Raw genomic sequence first — 25,158 nt, 5'->3', positions numbered from 1 at the left:
TAGCCAATTGTTGAAGTCAATCATTTTGTTCTTGTACTGTGGTATCATTCTGGGTGATGGCAGGATACAATTCAGGGCTAGGGTCATACCTGCCTGGACTACAAAATCAGAGAGCTCTTCCATGTCTCTTTTCATGTAGTCCAAGGAGGTACATCTCAGGTCATTCACACCAACATGGACAATGACAGAGTCATATTTGTACTTGTTGTGGAGTGACCTGAGTGCGTGCATTATGTGGCAGATGCTGGCACCTGACAGGCAGCTGACAGTAACTTTCTGCTTGTTTAGCCTGGTGAGTGGAACATCTGTGTGTCTGACTATGGAGTCACTTATGACTAGAGTGTTGGATACGTTGTTATGCCTTATGGGTTGTGGTTGAGTGGCACATTGAGTTTGTGGGCTATGTATCATTTGGGTTGTGTTGGGGGGTGGAGGTTGCTTGTTTTTCTGCTTTGGAGGTCTCTGTTGCTTTAGCAAATTTTTATTGAGAGCCTAAACGAATGTAGGTGTGTGTTTCGTGTTTCTATGTGTGTTTTTTGGTGGTGTGGTGCAAATGTTTACCTTCACCTCTTGACTGTCTAGTCCAGTCTTGGGTGAAAAGAGCTTTGCTTCCAGTTTGGCTATATAAGTGCATCTCTCACAGGTTGTAGTGCTGGATGGTAGGAGGAGAGGGTTGTCTGTGTACATGGGCCAATTGCTGCATTGCCCCAAGATGCTCAGATTCATCAGGTAGACAGGAGAAAACACCAGGAGCTGACCCTTAGACATGCTTGGATAGGTGCTTATTTATTAAGTACTAAAAACTGTTTTCCTCTAGACAAGTGAGGAAAGATGAGTGCTGTAGTAAGCTTATTTAGTGCTTACAATGAGTTCTGAACAAGTGCTGAGCTCAAAGAAAAAGATTTTAGTGCTAAAACTAAAAAGCTGGCTAGTTCTAAGGGAAAATTTGATGAGCAGACTTTATGGTGCTGTATTGAATGTGTGAATCCATTCAAGGTAGATTGTACTCCAGTGCAGACTTTTGTGTTCTACACCTACAGATAGAAAACTGTTTCTGCAGGATATCTGTAGATCAGTTGACAATATGGGGTCAAAATGGGCAAAGGATAGTGGGTTACTGTAGGTAATTGTGCTGTGCTGCTTCTGCTACATGGTCCTGGTGTTAGCTGAGAGATTCAGAGATCTGTACTGTTATACACTGTGATGTTTTATGTAATCAAGTACTGTCAGGTAGACATATTTGCTTGCAATGATGTCCTGGGGAACACAGGGTGACTGCAGCTGTGTCCAGTATTGTGGTCAGCAGCCTACATATTCTTGCACACTCATGCAATTCTGGAGGGGAAGCTGCAGACACTTGCTGCTGGGTCTGTGTAAATGGTTCAGCACCTTGGTACAGTGGTGGCAGAGGATCCCATGCTTGTACATCCATCGACGTGTCAGTATAGCCATAGTTTGCTGTGGCGATACCTCACAGCTGTACAGATTCACACAGGTTACCCAGAGGCAGGGGTCATAATTCTGGACATTACCCCTATACATTGTGGTTTACAAGCATGTTTGTAGCCACCCATTCTTGTGGTTGCAGCCAGGGATAGTATGTGCACATGTCTGAGTTTCGGACTTCATGCACTCCATGCCACCTATGCTCCCAACCCTCCCCTATTATTCTATCATCTTCCATACATTGTGCGGACATTCTCTGATATTTTCCCTGTAATCACCTCTTCACAGCAGTAATTTGGTGTTGGTCCACAGTTCATGCAGTGGGACATGGTGGACGTGTTACTGTGATTTGTCCACATAGCCTTGCATTTGGGTTCTGTGGACTGTGTTATGTTGTTATTTGGGAGTCCATGAGATAACATACATTGGCAGTACAGGTGAGACACAGGCCTTCGGCAGTGGACTGTAGGCCATTTGGTAGTGAGGCAGGCCAGGTGTAGCAGGCCGTTGCATTCTGTCAGTCCTAGAGTCCCAGATTGCAATACACTGTATTACCCTGGGATAACAGGGTAGGTGTGCTAAGTGTTCATGCCAATACTTTCTGTCAGTATTGGTCCAGTGGTGTGGATGCTGGCAGGATGCTGCTTACAGCTAGGGACACACCTGCATGGGACACCTGCTCTACATGCTGCATTATTTTGCTATTGCCATACACAGGTGGGGGTCATATTGTACTCATTCCCAATGGCAGGGTTAAGGCCAGAGAGGTTCCTGTGGGTGGTGGTGGGGTGAGCTATGGCCACTACTTGCATCTGACTCACAGATATGCATGGGGCATTCCACTTATGCTGACTTGTGCAGGGAGATCAGCTGTTTCTCAATACATCATTCCTATGACCTTTGTGGTCTGCCAGTGTTTGGCCAGATGACATCGGTATTCCCTATTACAAGCCCAGTTAATGTGCTAGAATCCTGTATGTACAATTCCAAAGGTGTGTCCATTGGACAGTTACATATTATACACTGTCTGTCTGGGGTACTTCCCCCTGTGTACTGCTTGTATATCTGGGCCAACAGTCATGCCATGTCCATCTTTCAGATGGCGACATTACTTCCAAACATTTACTATGGCTTACCGCTGGGATGTGTTATTCTGGGAAGTATTTTGTTTGGCACTGCAGTTGTGAGAACTTGGCCCTGTCATCGGCAGTACTGGGCAATGGCCACCAGGACAAACCTCACCATGCATACATACTGACCACTCTCACACAGTATACAACCCACACCAACCTAACACATGCAGCCCTGCATATTGTACACATGCTACAATCTATCCTGCTACCTTGGCCAGCTCAGGTAATCTGTGCTCCACTGTTATTATGCCTACACATAAATATTACTACATTTCTGCATAGGATTGGGGGTGCACACCTGCTGTTAGTACGTGTCTACATAGGATTGGGGGGTGCACACCTGCCTGTTATTACATTTCTACATAGGGTGGGGGGGCACACCTGACTGCTACTACGTGTCTACATAGTTATGGGGGGTACATCTGACTGCTACTACTTGTCTACATAGGATTGAGGTGAGCACACCTGACTGTTACTACATTTCTACATAGGATTGGGGGGGGCACACCTGACTGTTACTACATGTCTACATAGGACTGGGGGGGCACACCTGACAATTCCTACATTTCTACATAGGATTGGGGTGGGCATTCCTGACTGTTACTACATTTCTACATGAGACTGGGGGGGCACACCAGACTGATATTACATTTCTACATAGGATTGGGGGGCACACCTGACACTTGTACACATTTGCTATGACTGTACTGGTATGTCAGGCACTCCGTTTCATTCTGTATTCTAACCTATCATGCTGACTAGAGGTATATCAGTGTACTACAGGTCTTAGGTTTGCTTGACCTACATTTCAGTTTCTGACTTCTTACCCTTCTGAACTAACATCCCACTGCCTGACCAGTTGTAGTCTGTCTGTGTAGGCCTGAGGGGGAGGTTGCCCATAGCCATCAATCAGAGGTCTTAGCACAGCCTTTGACTGTGTTTGTCACTACACCTGTCCTGCTGGCTGAGACTGCTGTTGGGTATGTGAGCCTCCCTGACTGGCATGTGTGTGTCATATGGACACACGTGGCCCAGCACATTTCCTGCAGTGGGTTTTGTCACCTTGTCTAGTACTCGCTACTACGGTGACACCAGTATTTGTTACAGATCTCATGCTACCACTATAGGTGTCTACTATCTGCTGGCATCCCATTCAGCCACCCGATTCCCTTGCATGCTTACATCCATACCATAGATACAGGTAACACATACTACTCCGTTCGGCAATTGGTAGGAAGATTGACTTACCTTGTGGCTGTGCCAGTATTGAGGATGGTGCTGGAGGGCTGCCTATGTCAGATGCACATAGTACACTCCCTATACATAGTTAGGCACAGGTAGTGTCATGTTTGCCATTCCTTTTACTGTATATTTGAGTCAGAAAGAGGTGTCATTCCCTGGGTCCCTACTTTGTCAGTGTATGTGCTATGCATTGCCTCTTTGCCAAGGCCAGGGCATACTGGACATGCCTCCTTCTGCCTACTGGGGCAGGCTCAGGTTGTTCCTCCTCCGAGTCACTCTGTGCTTGTGCAGGCCTTGGCAATGGTGGGGGACTGTGTGGCCCTGTCCCATACTGTTCCTGCTGCAGTTGTTTCCACAGGATCATATTGTGTAGCATGGCACATACGATGACAGTTTGGGTACATGTAGTTGGTGAGTACTACAAGGCTCCACCGGATGTGTCCAGGCACCAGAACCGTGACTTGAGCATCCCAAACACATGCTCTATTATGATTCTGGTCTCTGCGTGTGCCTCATTATGGAGTTCTTGTTCGGGTGTGTGTGCATTTCTGATGGGTGTCATCAGCCACGGCTCCAATGTGTAACCAGCATCCCCCACTAGATGACCATAAGGGATGTCCCCATTGGCAAATCTCTGGTACAGCTGCGTCAGATGCCAGATGTGGGAGTCATTATAGCTTCCAGGCATAATGACGACCAGGCAGTTGATGGAGGAGAAGCCCTTGCTGTTGATGTAGACCATACCCTACTCACTGGCTGGTGCTTTGATGCGGATGTGCATGCAGTCTATAGCACCCACTACCTCAGAGTATTCTGCTATTTGGTGGCAGAGACGTATATTGCTGGCCAACACCTCACGGGTGTTGGGAAAATATACATGCTCACTGGCATGTGCTGACATGGCATCCAGGAACTGGTGGAGTACCCGGGATGCTGATGCCTGTGAGATTCCCATGATATCCCCAGGTGGCCTTTGGAAGTACCTGTGGCTTGTATTCTTAGGCCTACACATACCTTGGTATCCAGTGGGATGGGTTCCCCTCTGTTAGATCTGTGTGTCAGATGTGGCTGGCACAGCTCAACACTTTGCTGTAGGAGGTCCCTGTCCACCCTATAGTGCTCTACTATCTCCAGCTCATATAGCACCTGGTAGGTTATCCTGGGTCTGTATACTCTTCTTCATCTCCTCACTGTGGGTTGGTCAACAGCATTCTCATCCTCACCACCCTCAGCCTCTTCCACAAGTTGATGTATGATAACTGCTGCAGCCCCTATCATTTTGTTGCTTTTGTCTGTTAAAATTTCCCTGCGTGTATACACTGGTGGTGTAGAGTATGTGGGAAAAACCAGAGGGAAAAGTGTTTGCATAGTTTATAATAGTGTTCTGGGCTGGGCTGGGCTGCTGCCTGTGTAATTGGCTGATTCTGATACAGTTCACCTGCCAGCTATGCTAGTTCTCCTTGATTACCTTCCTACTGCTGTTTTCTCTTCCCATTGCCTTCCTGTTTAAGCCTGGGGGCGCGCCGCACAAACACAATGCTCAGATGTGCACGGATCTGCTATTTCCTGGTTTACTTTTTTTTTCCCTTTAAAACACGGTGCGCGGCACGCACACCTGCTTAGGCAATGTAAAGAGTGCTAGGAAGCCTCAGACACACCCCCTTGCTTAGCTCTGCTAAGCTAAGGGCAAACTCAAGCCACAGGGCTCCAATAAGCTTACAGTATTCTTGATACACACCCTTATGATATCAGCTAACTCTTGGGCTTGAACCATGCTATTCCTGTACTTACACTGTTGAGTGCTGGCTAGCACTGAAAGGAAATCTGGGATTCTGTATCATTCCCCTCATTTGCATTGGATTGCCTGCTAATGCATAGTTACAGGTCCCACACTGAGCCTTCCCTCTTAGCAACCACTATTCACTGGCTATGTTGTCTTCTGCCTGCCATTGAGTATAATGGCAAAATAGTGATTTTGGTTAGAATGCTTGTTTCAGGTTATTTTTTATATTTTCAGCCTGATCTCGTTTACTGCCCTACACTTAAACAGACGCTATTTATTTTTTTTTTGCCAACTGTTTTCCATGCCAACGGCCATATGTTTGGCCATTGGTATGCTTTACACATACTATAAACCCTTTATTTGGAGCTGTCATAGCTCCATTTTGTAGTTTGCAGAAATGTACTCAGCTACTAACCGAGTACATTTCTGCACACTACACTAGTCCTGCACAGCCGTCTGACAGCTTCCTGGATCACAAATTCCCCTCATTTGCATGGTTTCCTCCTGCAAATGGGGTAATTTGCATACAGGATCTGTGTCCGTGCAGGAATAGTGCAGGAGCGCTCGTGCACGTCCCTGCAGCTTACTCCTGGATTGCACGGTGGCCATATTGCCTCCAGGAGCTCCTGCACTATTCCTGCACACCGTGCAGGGCTTGCTGAATCCAGGGTATAATGTGATATCTGCTGTATGACAGTACAAGGCAATAGGAATGGGGAAAATATTAATATATTAAATGTGCCAGTGAGTGATGTAATAATTTTAAGACCTGACTGCTGGTTAAATAATGCAAAATGTGTTTGGTGGTATATCATTGTACATTATATGACTTTCCAACTATCTGTTTTGTTGACATACATTAATTTTGTTGTACACAATATCCCTGGGATTCAGAGTATCTTTTCCTATGCTAATAGCTCAATGTGGGCTGGTAGCTACAATGAAAAGATATCATAAGCTGGTCATTACCCTGTCTTTGAAATGAACACTGCACTCTCAGACCTGACTGCACCAGTATTCTTCCTAGTGGCCCATGCACTGCATTAGTAAAAGTACACCCCAAAAGTGTATATACACACACACACACACACACACACACACACACACACACACACACACACACACACACACACACACACACAGTCTCAGCAACCGCTACCTTCCTACCTATAACACTCTCTCCACCCTGGCAGACACACACACACACACACACACACACACACACACACACACACACACACACACACACACACACAAACAGAAATCTCCACACTCACAATTCTCTATCTAACCACTATGTTGTGGCTACCCAGACACAGAAATACACCCACACACACACACACACACACACACACACACACACACACACACACACACACACACACACATTCATTCAACCTGATTTATTCACCTAAAGACATGCACAGACAGTGATACAAACACACACCCACCAGAGCTCACACCCACCAGAGCTCCACCGTTGTGTCTTGTGCTGTGAGCAATCCCACCAGACTGAATATCTGCCACCAGCATTTAGTTTTACTTCCTAGAGTAAAACTTTACTTTTCTGAACAATTCTCTGAATCACTCAGCCAAGAAATTTAGGACCCATGAACATTTCTAGGGAAGAATACATGGCTAATTAATATTAGACACTGTCCCTGGGTATCACATTAGCATGTAGCTTCACCAGAGAACCTGATCTCCATGTTAAGGCCTTCATGAGGTGAAAACCTCAACAGTAGAGCAATTTCAGTATTGTTAAATACCAATAAGCAATACCATAAATTAAAACTGAAAAACAAAAAAACACAAAACAGCTTCACCATACAGACCACATTAAATGTTCGCTTATTCTGGTACCTTGGCCATTCGCCTTCTGGGAATGATATAACAGTATAAAAAGGCCACATTTATGCACATCTAGTGCCCATTAAATTAATTAACAAATTTAAATGCAGCAATTACCCAATTAAACATTTAATGATATAAATCCCTATTTTTGAAAACACCAGTAAAACTATACATTTAAAATGCAATATCATAATAAATAAACACATACATGTACTACAATCTCAAAATAGCATCTAAATTCATATCCCTAGGCTATAATGTTTTATAATTTAGTATCATTTTACATTCACTTTTTTTAACTCTTCCTTAAAATTACCCACCCTAGGCAAATGGGGGCAGGCCAAGGCACTAAAAAATAAACTTTCACCAGACCCTCCATGTGCTACTGAAAAATGTTCTGCAACAGGGCTACTCAAATCTCTCTTCTAATATCATGCAAGTTCTATTTGTCCTGTATACCAGTTTCAGAATTGGAAAGGTGTAGCTCAATGTAGAAACCTTCTGAGATAACTCTTCCACTGGGTTGTTCATTACTTTAAATAACATACTCCTGAATATGCTAGAGCAATTTCTCAGGGAAATTGTTGTAATGAACTGGGCTTCAATGATAATATTAAGAGTTTTCTGTTTGTTGCTGTGTGTCAAACATGGCTAAGTTTACTGTACATAAGGAAGATCAGACTTTAAAGACAGAAGCTTCAGCATTGGGACCTGTGAACATGGAGCAAAATGAGTAGTAGTTTGAATAATACATTTTAACATTATTATAAAATGATTTTCATTAATTAAAGTATATACATGTTTTGAATGCATATAACATTGTCGTGAGAAATAATCTAAAAATATTAGGGTAACAAATCTTTCATAAATATCTGACTGCTCCCCATACTATTGTGGTGAATCTCAGTCAAAGTCTGGATGTTTTTATCAAAAAAAAAATGTAATGGTTAAACACTTCCATCTTATATAAAAAGTAACATCTTCTAAATTGTGATGTCTGCTGTTCTTTTACCAAGCTGTTACTACATAACATGACCTACTTCATCACGGTCACTACCGAACAAACCTCATAGAGCATTTTTTATAAGAGTCAAGGACATATTTTAAACAATGAGTAGTGACTTGTGAAACTGAAGAAACTAAATTGCACAAACAGATTTCTCCTCATAAGAGGAAACTGATGTCAAAGCATTCCTCGTTCTTTCAAAATAGCCTGACAGTTGAAAATTCTACAAATTAAAGTTGCAGACGAATACTTCTTTACCCCCTAACTTATGAAAAGCCTTCTCATTCATATCAAAAGGAAAAAGATTAGTATTAACAAAATGTTTATCAGCAGATGGATTCACTAAGGCAATAGCTGCTGGGTTAGACCTACGTTTTATGGGCAGCATCCTCCAAAGCAGACAAAACTGGAGCAACATGTGAGGTTTTGGAAATTCCACTTGTAATAAATCATAATATTTTCTGAGGGTTTGAAAAAACTCACTATTTTGGCACTTAAAACATTTATTTATCCTGGAGATAGTCTCAGAGAATGAGAATCCTTCAAAGGGAGAATCAGGTACTAGACTCGCCTCAAAATCTAAATCAGAAACCAGAGTAGAGAAAAACTGCATCTATCCCTTCACATTCCTCTGTAAGTTAAATCTCTTGAACCTCTTCAAGGAAAGTGGAATTTATTTTATCTTACTATACACAGATTTATAAGTAAGGTTAACAGCATATACAAGACCCTGGGACAAGCCTAATACACTTCTCCTGTGCAGAGTAACTGATACAGAAGATAACAAATTGTTTAGTTTTTTATTTTTACAGCATTCTGGCTAAGCAGGTCCACTTTTCCTGTCCCTTCTCGCAAGGTTAACAAGAGTGGCTTTTCTTTGCCCAGTAAGGGAACACCAACAGCTGCAGAAGACGTGTGTAAACCCCAGTCCATGGTGATTGTAGTGACTATACCAGAAGGATCAAAACAAAAAGATTAGTGGTTTGAGGAATAACCTTTGGCCACAGCACAGTCACTCGCCTGCAGATGAGGCAAATTAATAGCCTGCTGTGGTGGCAAAGGCTACTTAGCAATCTTTTTCTGCTTGAGACTGGAAGAAGGTCCAACCAAGGAAATTGTATGTTGTTTCATGGTCAAGTCAAAAATGGTGCTTGATTCTAGGGGAAGCTTAGTATCAATAGTCAGTAAAATAGAAAAGTAGCAAAAAAGTAACTTTCCCCAGAAAAAAAAACACAGCAATAGGCACTTTAATTACATTACTCCCCCACAAGAAAAAAGTAAATGAACAACAGTTTCTCCACAAAAAAAGTAGCCTTAAACAACTTTTTATCTTTGTACCACAATAGTAAAAAAGGTGTACTCCCATTTAAATGTACATAAAAGTCGCAAAAACACCTTTTTCTTATCATAAATGTAATTTTGTTACAGGAGAAGTACATTTTCTGAGAAAGATTAAACTGGAAGGTTTTTTAACTGGAGAGAAGTTATCTGGCCAGCAATGGAACAGCGTTAGCTGACTGTGTCAATATCAAAAGAGCACACACGGTCTCTTCTCAGTACAGGGAAGCTCAAAAGGGCTTTTTCAGCTTGGCACAAGCTAACATATGGATTGGGCGCATGTAAAATGGCCTGAAGCTTTGGAAGCTGGTCAGCTATTCTATCCTAAACAGGATTTTACCTGTATAGCTTAGGCTACTGCAGCAGTCATGATGATGATGAGCACATAACTGATGCTCTTGTCATTTGCTCCTCTGCAGATATACCTAGACTGTGTAATACAGTGTAATAGTAAGTCGAGTGAGTTTTGTCACCCCCTCTTCACAAATGCCAGAAGTGTGCACAGACCTGTAAATAGCTTGAACAATTTTTCTTGTAAACCAGATATAATTTGGAACTAGAACTGAGTGTCTTATGCTGCTTTGTGCATCCTCTGTCTTTATAAATATACATTTTTTAATAAAAACCAAGATTCAGAATGAAAGACTGACTCCAATGACTATCATTTGCTACTACTACTACTACTACACACACACACACACACACACACACACACACACACACACACACACACACACACACACGCACACACACACACAGACACATATAAAACTACAGTTGTAACTGCCTTACTGTAATATCAAGTCTTTATCCTACATTTTTGATCTTCTACCTTACATCTCTACACCCTACTGTCTTGTATTTACTTATCACCAACCTATCTCTGCATGATTGCCATTTATCTCCCTATATCCTTACTCTGTTGCCTTTGCACTACGCTGATCATCCCTGCCCCCATAATCCTGTCTTTTATCCCTCCCTTATGTCTTGACGATATGCCTGTAGCCTACTACTCTTCTCTTCATTTGTCTTCCAATAACCTCCTCAACTTTAATTCTAGCTTACAGGGCTTTTTAACAACCCTTTCTGCAACTTTCTAAGCCTCTTAAGCATTCTTCTTAATTTTATTCTCAGTTTCTGTAAGTCAAAAATATATAGTTTAATTTTTTGATAATTACACTATTGCAACACATCTGTATTTAAATATATTGTGAATATAGTATATAATGTGCTTTTGCTGTGTCAATCATAATTCATTATGCTTGCTGTAATTACTTTTCTGCCTATTGTAATTTTCTGTACTTTATTGCCTTTGTGCCCTGTTTAGTGCCTGAAAAGGGTTTTTAGGCCAAAGAACATTCATGGTCAACACGTAATAGTGTAACTATCTATCTATACACACACACACACACACACACACACACACACACACACACACACACACACACACACACACACACACACGTGTGTGTGTGTGTGTGTGTGTGTGTGTGTGTGTGTGTGTGTGTGTGTGTGTGTGTGTGTGTGTGTATGTGTGTGTGTGCACGTGTGCGTGTAAAATCAATGACTTCTGATGTTGTATATGTTCTAACATAGTACAGTGGTTTCACTGGTAGAACGCAAAATGACGTTTGATAGAAATGTCCCATAGCCATGAGTTAAAGGTCTATTTTGACAAAACCTGGTATACTGAAGAAAATTGAGAATTACTCTGTTAGTTTTTACAAGTGTTAAAGGACAGCTCCTACCTTGCAGTTCAAGAATTTCCTAATTCCAATGTCTGTGATTGACATTTCATTTGAAAGAGTTGCTCTGCATATCCTAGGGCCATTAGCAGGTCCAGCAACATACATCAAAATATATTTTGTAATACTGAGGCTATTGCCCTGAAAAAAAAGTTACTTCTAAAACAATTATAAAGGAAATTATGTTGCTATTTTGCCAGACAGGTGTTCAGAGAGAGAAAGACAAAGAGATTCACATAGCTTCTACACAATTTGAGACAAAAGAATGCCATGATGTGTGCATGGAAAGTAATAATTGTTTGGGAGATGTTCAAGGAAACTTGTCTAATAATCTTAGTTGAGTGGAAATCAGTGAAATATATGAGATCTAAGGAAGCAACTACACAATGGTGTAATATTCATATAATGAAATTGTTAAGGAAGAAGATATGAGGGAATATAACAGAGTAAATATAGAACAAGGTTACTGAAATCCTATTATAATAAAGCTTGTAAAGGCTTGATAGTAAGTATCTCTCAGGCCAAATGACCACATGAAGAAAAGCTGGCTATTTGTACAAATGTTAAGAATTTTTTTGTATGTAAACAATTGGAGTGGTAGTACAAATAGGACAGGGCCATTTGTAACCGAGAATAAAATTATTAGTGGAAACCTGGAGATTGCTAATACCCTAGTATGTCATTTTGCTGTACAGGGTCTAGAGTTACACCAAAATGTAATGTTTACCTTCTCTGGTAAGGAGAACTGTAGTTGTACATTAATTACCAAAGAAATTGTATGCAGTGGCTTGTGGACCGTAAAAAATGGGACCTGGTCCAATACCATGTTATTTTATTCATAAGTTTAAGAGTTCGTTAGCAACTCTTGTTATTATCTTATTTAATGCATTACTATAGAATGAGATTATACCTAAATGTTGGAAACATAGTAATGTTCTAAAAATATGTAAAGACTTTAGTTATGATAAAATTAACAACAATCATCCTACTAACCTAAGTACACTTTCAGGTAAGAGCTTAGAAAGATGTTTTATGTCTGTTCTGGAGAAAGATGTCAGGATGGGCATGCATCAGCACAGTTTCCCCCAAAAAAGGTTAGCTGTGACAAACCTAATAGATTTGTATGATCTGGATAGTAAGGTAATAGAGCTAAATATCAGGGTTGGTTATATCAGTCTGGTCAAGGCATCTGACAGCATTCATCACAAGGTAATAGCTAATTCTATGATCAAATTAAATATTAATTTATTGTGCATAACAGGCTTATGGATAGGCCACAATGTGTAAAGATTTATGGATGTTATTCAAATTGGTTAAAAATTGGGTCAGTTATCCTACAAGGATCTGTATTAGGTCCAGTACCTTTTACTTATATATTTTCATTTTTACCGACAATCATTATTGGATTTTTAAATATGCCAATGACATTAAAACTGGAGCCTGCATAACAACAAATAAAGGTTGTATTTTATTTAAAAAATATATTTCTCATTTTGCAAAGTGGAAGAGTGATGATGCATTTTAGTCCTGCTAAATTGGATTAAAATATCTCTATGGGTGAACCAAAACTAAGGATTATTTGGGTTTACACAGTCCTGGGCATTATATTGTCTAATAATATGTTATTCAAGATTAATGCAACTAATAATAGAAATGAAGCCCTGTATATAATTGCACTGCATAATAGAAATATCACATCAACAAGTACATTATTTTATATTTGTTAACCAGGAAGGTCCGACTTTCAGAGGAGGCCCAGGGAGAAATGCTTCGAAATCATGTCTTTAAAATGTGGGAGGAAGCCCACACAAACGCAGGGAGGACATGCAGACTACACACAGAAGGCACCCCAGCTGAAAATTGAACTGGAGAACCTCATGCTGTGAGGCAACAATGCTACCACTGCACCAATGCGCCATCTGCAATTTTGAGATGTCTGCATCTGCGATTTTATATATATATATATATATATATATATATATATATATATATATATATATATATATACACACACACACACACACACACACACACACACACACACACGCATATATATATATATATATATATATATATATAGATATATACATACACACAGATATATATATATATATATATATATATATATATATATAGTACTGCGGTGGTGGTGCTGCGGTAGCATTGTCGCCTCACAGTAAGACGCTGTCCGGTTTGATTCTCAGCTAGAGTGTCTTCTGCGTGGAGACATGCGTGAATGGGCGTACCTTCGTTGAAGGTTGTGAATCAGGCCTGGCAAGCTGCTGCCAATCATTAGTGGACTGGAGTTCTGCTGTGGCGACCCCTAACCGGGAAAAGCTGAAAGACACAAACAAATATATATATATATATAAAAGCATTTTATCTATTTATAAAGAGAAAGAGAGAGTGTGGTTGTAGTAATAACAACAGTCTTTAAAGCTAGCTTTTCAGTATTTAAAAAAGGTTTGTTTACAAGGGAAACACAAAATGGAGAGTAACATTCATACACTGTTGGAATCTGTTCCATAGTTGATTTCAACAGGTTCAGTATTCCAGTGTTGTCATGAAAGATGGTCAATAAATAAAACAGTGCTAATAAAATATCAGTCTTTTTTCTTTTAAAATTATTTTTAGACAGCAAGCAGTGTTAATTTCTTCACTATCTCTTTAGAAAACACCTCCTCCTCCTTTTGTAGTTGTAAGGGGCACCTTCTGGAATGCCTTTGTCCTTCACCAGTAATTCCCTAGAGATTCTTCTTCAGAACACTATTTGTATCTCCCTAGAGTCACAGGTCAGGAAGCTGATTTTCTCCAGAGGTAGTGTCCCCGATATATCCCAAGGCGAAGCAGTTCCCTATTAGCTGTCATGGAAATCCTCCCTCTAGTTTGCCTGCTGTATGTTTTTCATGAACTCTGCAGTTTTTTACTATGAACCTATGAGCCTAAATACAATCATAATTATTTTTCTAACTGCAGACATAGCACTAATACAGGACATGAATTTCCCAGGCTCAAAGTTCCTATGCCACAGTATCTGCATCTGTATATATCCATCTAAATGTATCAGTGAAACAAAAAAGTACAATTTTTTAATAAATAATATTTTTAACAAGTGGTATAAAGAATCCATTGTGAATAAAGTGATGTTTATTTTAATGAACTGATGTTTCTATTATATATTATTGGTTTCCCTAAGGACAGAAATATACCTGGCTGTATTAATCACAAATATTGTCACTAATACCTGGCTGTACTAATCACAAATACTATCACTACTACCTGGTTGTACTAATCACAAATACTGTCACTAATACCTGGTTGTACTATTCTCCCATTCGATTCTCGACTGGGCTTGGGTGTGCCTTCTGTGTGGAGTCTGCATGTCCTCCCCACGGTTGGGTAGCGTTCAAAAGACATGCATGCGTAAATGGGCGTGCCTTCGTTGAAGGTTGGGCATTGAGCTGGCACCTCGGCGTTGCATAAAAATCTACTGCCAATCATTAGCGGACCGGAGTTCCGCTGTGGTGACCCCTTACCGGGAAAAGTCGAAAGACAAACAACAACAACTAATCTAATACCTAGCTGCACTAATCACAAATACTGTCACTAATACCTGGCTGCACTAATCACAGATACTGTCACTAATACCTGGCTGTTTTAATCTCAGATACTGTCACTAATACCTGGCTGTACTAATCACAAATACTGTCACTAATACCTGGCTGTACTAATAATAAATACTGTCAACTAATACCTGGCTGTACTAATAACAAATACTGTCACTAATACCTGGCTGTATTAATCACAAATACTGTCACTAATACCTGGTTGTACTAATAACAGATACTGTCACTAATACCTGGCTGAATTAATCACAAATACTGTCACTAATACCTGGCTGTATTAATCACAAATACTGTCACTAATACCTGGCTGTATTAATGACTACAGGTTTATTGAATGAGCTGGCAAATACTATAAAAAGGAGAGCTGACAGATGCCCAACCAGATAGCATTTGCCTTTTGTGAAAGAGGTCTAGGTGTCCAGAGTAGCAGCAATGGGAAAAGTAATCAACCACAGTGAACTCATTTAAACACAAAATGGAAACTGTTCCTGGCAGGGGAATCAGTGAGACCTGCCTAAAGGGACTATTACCCAGCAGCATAAGACTGAGTGTAAACCTGAGTTAAAACTACTTGGTGTGCTGTTCTTTAAACCACTGTTTTTGCTTGGAAGAACCTGCATTTGCTTTCATTTGTATAAAACTGCATTTTTACAAGTCTGGTTGTCTCCACTGCTTTAAATTTCTAATGTGTGTGTATATGTATATATATGATGGTGTATGTATATATACATATATATAGATATATATAGATATGTGTGTGTATTTTATATAAATATATATATATATATATATATATATATATATATATATATATATATATATATATACAGATTCACTTTATAATCTCAAAATACTGAAATATCGAATTTCAGTATATCGAGACTATAAAGCCGAAACACCAAAAAAATGAAAACCAAAACCGCGACCATTAAAGCACACACACAAACACAACTACACCTACCTCTGCTCAACAACGCACACACACACACGCGCACACACACACACACACACACACACACACACACACACACACACACACACACTTACTACAAGTAAGGGGGGCAAGCCCCCCACTTATATATACTAACTCTGAGGTCGCACTAAACACCAACACACACAAAACCCACCAACATACATTCCACATCCCCCTCACACAAACACACATCACACAGATACAAACACCACCACTCCCAACACTGACACACTTGCACTCTCACCTACATACCCTAACCCACACCTAACACTCCCCAACACACAAACCCTTCCCAAAACCTTTAAAAACACCACACTTACTTTGACATTCCGGGTTTGATATTCTGCAGTTTCGCGCATCTGCAGATTTGACACTTTGGTCTCCAGATACTGAAATTCGACATTTCAGTATTTCGAGATTCCAAATTTTTTCCATATATACAAATATGCACACACACACACACACACACACACACACACACACATATATATATATATATATATATATATATATATATATATATATATATATATATATGTGTGTGTGTGTGTATATATATATATATATATATATATATATATATATATATATATATATATATACTTGTTTCTTCAGTTCTTTAGTTTACAAAAGAATGTCAGGTAGAAACAACTGGAATTCATTTAAATTTTCTGTGGGTCTTTAATCTGCTTGCAAATGGTTACTTTTTCTTTTTCTTTTTTTTTCTAAACCAAAATCAGACTATCTTCCCTTTCGGTACTGGATCCATCCTGGGACCCATTACCTAATCTGTCTTGAACATGGACAACTTTCGTTCAGCTGAAAAGTGTGTGTGTGTGTGTGTGTGTGTGTGTGTGTGTGTATACACGTGTATATTTGTGCGCACATATAACCACATACAGTCTTATTTTGGTTATAAGTGGAATAAAGCTGCTGAAGCAAATGTATACACCATGTATATGTAAAAGAGCCATTGCCTTTATATGATTAATGTATGGTATAGCCCTTTTAAAAAAGTACCTAGTCCATAATGCATATTGTCAGTTGGATATGCAATACTACTGTGTTAACATTGTTTATGTTGAGATACAATGCTTTTACAAATAAAAGTTACCTGTTCACTTGATCTTGTGTTGTATTCTGACATTTCTTCCTTGATGAACAGATGTTTCAGGGGAAAGTATAAGTGAATGGATCATATTGCACACATTTGCATGCATAGCACTCAAGCCTGTTAATGAAAAGTATTTCCATGCTAGGTGTTTCTAGTGGATTCTGGTAAATACCCTTACATAGTATGTGATATAACCTCAGCAGCGAAAAACTTTCTGTATAAAATCACTGATTTATTCAAGGGTATATATGGCATTGATGTTGCAGATGACATCCTCGTATTCATCTTGATGAAGAAATGCGTGAGTTGAGGTTAGAGGCAGGGTTGCAAGCTATCAAAAGTGCTGGTCTAAAGTTAAAACAGAAATGCTGCTTTAGTGAACATTGGCTATAGTATTTTGGGCAACATATAAGTGTTGGTGATACAAACCAGACATAACCAAAGTCAGAGCAGTAGCCAAGCTACAGGCTCCATCTTGTCCAACTCAGCTATGCCAAACCATAGGCATGGTCAACTACTTGGGCAAGTGTGTGCCTGACCTGTAGACAATGCTTCATCCTTTAAACGACTTGTTAAATAAAAATGTGTAGTAGTCCTGTGGACACACTTCAAGCCCAGGCATTCAGCAAAGTAAAAGAAATGTTGACAACAGCTCCAGTGCTATCTTATTACGGTGTCACTAAACAAACAGTAGTGTGTGCACATGCAAGTACTTATGACGTAGGTGCAGTGTCCCTTTAAATGGATAAACTAGTGTTGCATTCCAGTGCTTCTGAATGCTGACAGAAACAGAATAGAGATTCACAAATCAAAAAAGTGTGTGCTGTAAGAGTGGGGCCCTGTAAGAAATACTCCAGACACCTACAAGGGCTTGTGAGAGTTCATCTCCAGAGTGATCACAAACCACTTGTTCCTCTAATAGAGACATATGATTAGTCCCTCCACATTGCCAGTCTGTGAATTTGGACCAAGATATTCAATGCTGGAGAAATACATGTGCCTGGACATGTATGTTATTCAGAAATCCTATGGATGAACAACTTTTATCAAATACCTATAGCAGCATTGCAGCTGAAACTCAAAGCATAATAATAAGACCTGGAGTGATCAAAAGACTTAAGTTGCCAAAAATGATTCAGAATAGCAAGCTGTTATTTAACATGTGTGAAATGCATGGTCAAATCATTGGAGAAAAACATACAGTTCATGTATAAATACTACCCATTTAGAAAGCAGTTATCCATGATGTCTTATTATTACATCAGGACAGAATCATAGTACCCCAACTTGATGCACAAAAAGTGCTGTGTCAGAAGCTCACAAAGGTCCCACAAAACACAGAGACAGACAAAATGTCAATGTGGTAACTAAGTGTCGACCCAGATACTATTAACCTCGAGTCATGGTGTCATTTCACAGAGATAAAAGTCACTACTGCCAACACAGGTACTACCATGTTCTTTGCAAAAGGTAGCTGCTAACTTGTGTGAGTTTGAAGGCAAAATCTACCCTGTTGTTATAGACTAGTACTTTCCTGACATATAAATCCTTTATTTACCAAGTACAACTAGCTAACAAGTAATATCCAGATTGAAGACTATGCTCTCAAGATATGTTCCTCCAATTCAACTAATAACTGGCAAGTGTACACAATGTATGTCCAGTGAGTTTCATCAGTTTGTTACTGTCTATGGTTCCATACCACTTCAACTCATGCAATCAAATGGTGAAGCCGAGGTAGAAGAGGAAGCAGTCAAGAAAATACTTAGACCATTATTTCGTCTCACAGAGCTATGGCACACCTAGTTAATCCATGCAGTGCTGCAGGAGGTAGCTCTTCACAGCTAATGCCTAGAAGACAAATGCAAACTGACAGGTGGAAAACGAAGTCAAAACATGAGACTAGAGTTTTTCAGTACCATGCATTCAAACAATATGGCCATAATGCCAAAGCTCTGTACAAAAATGCTTCATGATCAATGTTATTCTAGACATAGTCTACAACCAGGTCACACTGTCTGCTTGATGTTAAAAGGGGAGAAAGAAGCAGGACACATAAGATGTAGCAGTGCAGAAAAGCACTGAACCATGCTCCTACATGGTGCAGACTAAGCATGGTGCCATAGTTCAGTGGTACAGGTGATGAGCCAACTTGTTCCTGACAAGTGTCCAGAAAACCAACCAAACCACTCTGATGCAAAACTAATAGGACAAAATGTCTAGCAAACCTGATCTTGTACCAAGAATAGACCTACCCCAACCAAATATTCAAGACAAAGGTGGAAATTTGTCTTTAGTGATCAGTGTCAGACTGAATGATGTCCAGCCAACAGTCAGATGTGACTGTTCTTTTTCCCGGTTTCAGTTGACTGTGCTGCAGTGTCTGTAAACATTCTAATGAATGTCATAACAGTATGCCTGAAAGTTTTCCTTTTGCAGGTGATCAGGAAATATAAAGCTTCAGTTCAAATAGTCACTGAATGAAAAAAAGTGTAAGAACAATTTCCACTCTAAAACATTTTCAAAACTGTGACAGAAACACTGGGCAGTCAATGATGATGATAGTAATTCTATAATATTTAACTGTATCTTCACAAATGATGTCTATATGCTTTTGCAAGTTCAGTCCAGAGTGGTTAATGTTCAATGTGAATCATCATACTTCATTATTTTGAACAATGGGAATTTTCTCTTAATGGGGGAGATTTAATGATAAGTGGAATAAAGGTGGTAATGTGCATGTATTGTGTATATGTAAAGCAGGCATTGCCCTTTTAAGCAATTGTTTTTTTCCTTGAAGCATTACAGTGTCTAAGCTAATGTCACTTAGGTGTGAGATGCTAAAGTGTCATTTATACTGAAATGGCACATTGTTACAAATAAAATATATCTGCATTCTTCAACCTTTGGTATATCCTAACATTTCAAAATTGACAATGAACACTTAAGGAAAATAAATAGGAGACATTGACACCTACCTTAGATCACTAAACTAAAACTGCAAAAATATTTTCTTGAAACAGAAAGTTGCAGTTTGAAGTCTGTATAATAATTCTGTTTTCATTAAACTTGACATAACTTGTTCGGATCTGTGGCACAGAGGGGTATAACCCTGACTGAACCCCAGGTTAGAAGGGGTTAGCTAGTAGCATCAGGAATGGGGAAGAGGGAGAGGAGGGCAGAAGCCTGGCCAGCTCACCTCTACCAGGGGTGGTGAGTGTCACAAATGTGCAGGTAGCAAACAGAGGACAGAAGCATGGCCTGCTCACCTCTACCAGGGGGAGGTGAGAGTCACAGCTGTACAGGGAGCAAACAGAGGACAGAAGCATGGCCTGCTCACCTCTACCAGGGGGAGATGTGTGTTACAGCTGTGCAGGGAGCAAACAGAGGACAGAAGCATGGCCTGCTCACCTCTGCCAGGGGGAGGTGAGAGTCACAGCTGTGCAGGGAGCAAACAGAGGACAGAAGCATGGCCTGCTCAGCTCTACCAGGAGAAGGTGAATGTCACAACTGTACAGGGAGCAAACAGAGGACAGAAGCATGGCCTGCTCACCTCTACCAGGAGAAGGTGAGTGTCACAGCTGTACAGGGAGCAAACAGAGGACAGAAGCATGGCCTGCTCAGCTCTACCAGGAGAAGGTGAATGTCACAGCTGTACAGGGAGCAAACAGAGGACAGAAGCATGGCCTGCTCACCTCTACCAGGAGAAGGTGAGTGTCACAGCTGTACAGGGAGCAAACAGAGGACAGAAGCATGGCCTGCTCAGCTCTACCAGGGGGAGATGTGTGTTACAGCTGTTAAGGGAGCAAACAGAGGACATAAGCATGGCCTGCTCACCTCTAAACTGCAGGCCTTTGTTCAAAGTATCTTTTTTGTAGTCAAAGATGAATTGCCAGTCCCTCCCCTGCACTTAGGTAAATGTGCCGATACTTTACAAGAATCACAAGAAAAAATATTTTCTGACTTTTCTCGAAATGTCACAGACACCTTGGATACTACATTCAAGTCATATTAAAATATAAAGTAGTATAAACAACAAACATTTAAAGATTAAAGCTTAGCATTTCAGTACTGCGATACTGCTTATATACATTTGTCAAATGAGATGACAACTGCCTTTGAACCATTGACTGATCTAATTGCTCTGTTTCGCTATGAAATGCATTAGAAGCAGTTGTGAATCACTGTTAGTTCTCTTTGTTGCTCTCTCGCTCTCTCTCTGCAATAACGCAAAACAGTTTCACATCTCTCTGTCTTGTTTACAGCAGCTGAGTTTCTGACTACACATTTTTCTGTGTCTCTGGTATGTCATGCAAGTGCAGACAAATTCCTTCGCAACTTGTGTGAGAAGTTAAGCTTAAAAAAAGTGGGTGGACTTTCTCTTCCTTTGATATCAAAGTGAGGAAATGAAAGTTTTATAAAGTACAGGCAGGTTTCAGGTCCCTAGACCATACTGGAATCATACTGTAGGGAGAAACATAACCTAATAGCAGAGTTAAACTGTAGGAAAAGGTGGAGTTTTCCTTAAAAAAAAAAAAAAGGAGAGACAGATTTTTCTCCTATAAAACAAGAGTTCTAGAAATGCCCAAGTTAGGTATACAACTCTAAATAAAATGTTCTTAAAAAGGAAGAATTCATTGTGCTGTGGGTTGATATATATATATATATATATATATATATATATAGATAGATAGATAGATACACATGCATACTTAGACCAAAAATGAATCTGTCTTCATTCAGTATGCCAAAATGACCAGTTATGAAGTTCAGCAGCAGGCACAAATCAATGCATTATTCAAGCAGCGTGTGTGTGTGTGTGTGTGTGTGTGTGTGTATGTGTGTGTGTGTGTGTGTGTGTGTGTGTGTGTGTGTGTGTGTGTGTGTGTGTGTGTGTGTGTGTGTTCAGTCATGTTTCAGATTATGTTTTTTCTCACCTTTTTAAATGTTGAATTTTTTATTCTCATCCTTGTGACTGTAGCCTCCTCTCCAAAGTAGTCAAAATGCACAAAAAGCAATAAACTATAAAACAAAACTGTCAACAACATCTGAATAATACTAGTAATAACAGAAATGATTCTTAAGACACCGCATAGTGTTTTTTTTAATACTGTACTCCCAAAGCAGCCTAAATCTTACATCCCACAGATCAAGGATCAAAAAGGCGTACAAATTCCAAATATCTCAAGCCTCAATCGACAGATTGCTAGCTGTCCCATAATCGCTGAGAGGAGTATTCAGAGGGCTGATAAGAACACAATTAACACTGATCTTTAAAAGCCAGTTACAAAACCTAATAGGCATTTTGTCCAAGTAGAAAGCCAGTGTAGAGACCTCACAATAGAGTTCTATGGAGATATCTATAAACTCCAGCACAGCTCACACTGCTGAACTCTGCACATGCTGTAGGCTGTCAGCTCTGTGCAGTAAAACTCCATCTGTACAGCATTACATTTACCTTGATGAGAGAATACCAAGGCCTGCATCACCACTGGAAAGCCTCCTTATAGAGCAAGACACTTAATGAGTGATACATTCCTCAGATGTGGCAAGACATGATAATCTTTAACACCCTGTTCCTGAAATGGCAGCTGGTTATTGAGGATTCTATGAAGTAATGCACTTTTGATGCAAACTCCAAATAATAACACCCATGCAAGAGAAAAAGTTTGAAGATAGGAGCTGTTGGGGGCTTCTGAGTGGCCTGGATGAATAAGACAGTAGTTCTAGACTGGTTAAGTTGGAGATGGGTTTGATTCATCCATCAAGGGACTATTTCCATATAGGCTTCATTAGGTTCAGGGAATTGCACATGCTCCTGAAGAAAGAGAAATAAATCTGAGTTTTGACTGTGATTCCATAATAGCCTCCTAATAATATCACTAAATTATAGAATAAACATGGTAAAACTATTACTGTAATAATAAGTCCTCTGTATCCCAATAATTCTTAGTTAGATTATGTATTAATATCAGAGACAACTATCAAAGTGTTCCCATCTAGGACTAAGGCTGCCATCTCACAGTCTGCCTTCAGGTGCTCAAGAAGGCTCTTATAGTAAGCTGTGTCAAATGCAGTAAGGAGGTCAAAGAGGACCGAGCAAGGAAGTCAAAGAGGACCAAGAGGGAAGAAAACTAATGATGTGTAACCACAAGCAGATCAATAATCAATAACAATGGTGCTAGCTTAGTGCCGTAAAGTGCTGTTAAACCATACTGATGTGGATTCAGTAATCTATGAGGTTCCAAACACTCATGTTGCCTATACATAGCATATATAATAACCATCAAAATTAAGTAATGTTAGAGTCAGGGTGTCAGCTATCCAAAGTAGCATTTTTGAGGACAGAGGAGATCAATTGCTTTATTTAAGAATGTGTAAATAAGTAAATGGGGTAAGGATATTCAAGTAAAATGCCAACAGGTCCATATGCCCAGGGTCTGGCCAAGAATTAGTGGTTTCAAATTTCAAGGAAATCATATGGCCTCTTCAGAATCACTATATTCAAAATCATCCTAAGCAAAGTGTAACAGATGTCTAAATGAGTCAACTGTAAGCTCAATGGGAGCTCTCCGAATAGTGTTTTTGTATGATGGAATTTACACCTTCTGTAAAAACCTGAGCTGTCAATTCACAATCAGAGGTAGAAAATGCACTTAAGTGATACACCTAGCTGGTCTGCCCACTGCATCCCTTACCCAGAAGAACCTGGTAGGACGGTTTCCTATGGTAGTGATCTTATGGAATAGATACTGTGACTTCTTATGTGGTATCTCCAGCTGGCACTTAGGGTAAAGCAATTACCTTTCTGACTTGTCCACTAGGAGACTGGTAGGCCATCACTGTCATGCCATATTTTGTCTTCCCGTTTAGAAGGTGAGGAACTCAAGGTCATGCCATGGTTCACACACCAGTGGAGGCAGGGCATCCATGAAGTTATGTAAATTGGTTCACAGCTATGTCAAATGCTTTTTATATGCTTCAGACACCAGATGAGAATTACCTGCAGTGAATTCAGGAGGGATCCTTCTTGAAAACCTGATAAGAAACTATGGGATGCTAGCTGTAGTCCTTGATAGGTTTGTTTCTCGCACTTTGAAAGTTATTTCTGAAATTAATACATTATCCATCTACATTGCAAAGTATGGGATTCAGAGGGCTTATTATTATTATAAGACACACCACTGCTGTCAATATTACTTTCATTTCTCTACCCAACCAGTTCACCTTCAAGAAAAATAAGAAAGAATGGCCTAAGGTGTAAGTGGCCAAGTTGGTATTCCGCCAAGAGACAGGCATCACCTTTTTGACTAATGCAACTACATCAAGCTGAACAATCAGGATCATAGAATGGCCACATCTATGAACAGCAAGCTAGTTACTTGAAGAATTATAAATCCTATCTTACTAGATACAGTCATCAAAACCAGACCAGATACTGAAACCGTGAAAATTAACAAGTCTGAATTAATCCATTTTATCAAGAAAGAAATCTGTCAGTTCTATTAAGATGGTCTTAATGTAACCAGATGGTTAGTAAATGAGAATAAACCTAGAATTTGATGCTATTCTCACTGCATATTGTCAGATGCTGATATTTCTGCAAAGAACTGGGTCCACATCTAAGTCCAACTTAAAACAAGGTTCCTCTCATTCAATTATGTCACATTTAAGGAGCTGTATAACATAAAATAGACCATAGACTTTATTCAGTGGGACTGTACCACCAACACCCTGACCTTTAGTTAACATCCTGTGAAATCAAACCAAAAGAAGCAGCAAAACATGTGGTAACCTTTTACTCATTGCCTAAATATCCACAAAAATATACACAGACACTGATGATCACACATGAATGCAATGATCGGACTAACACACGCACACACGCGCGTGCACAC

This window comes from Protopterus annectens, chromosome 10.part0 (assembly GCF_019279795.1).
Source record: "Protopterus annectens isolate FY-2018-M chromosome 10.part0, PAN1.0, whole genome shotgun sequence".
NCBI lineage: Eukaryota > Metazoa > Chordata > Ceratodontiformes > Protopteridae > Protopterus > Protopterus annectens.
The sequence above is the reverse complement of the archived record's forward strand: the minus strand, read 5'-3'. Positions refer to the sequence as shown.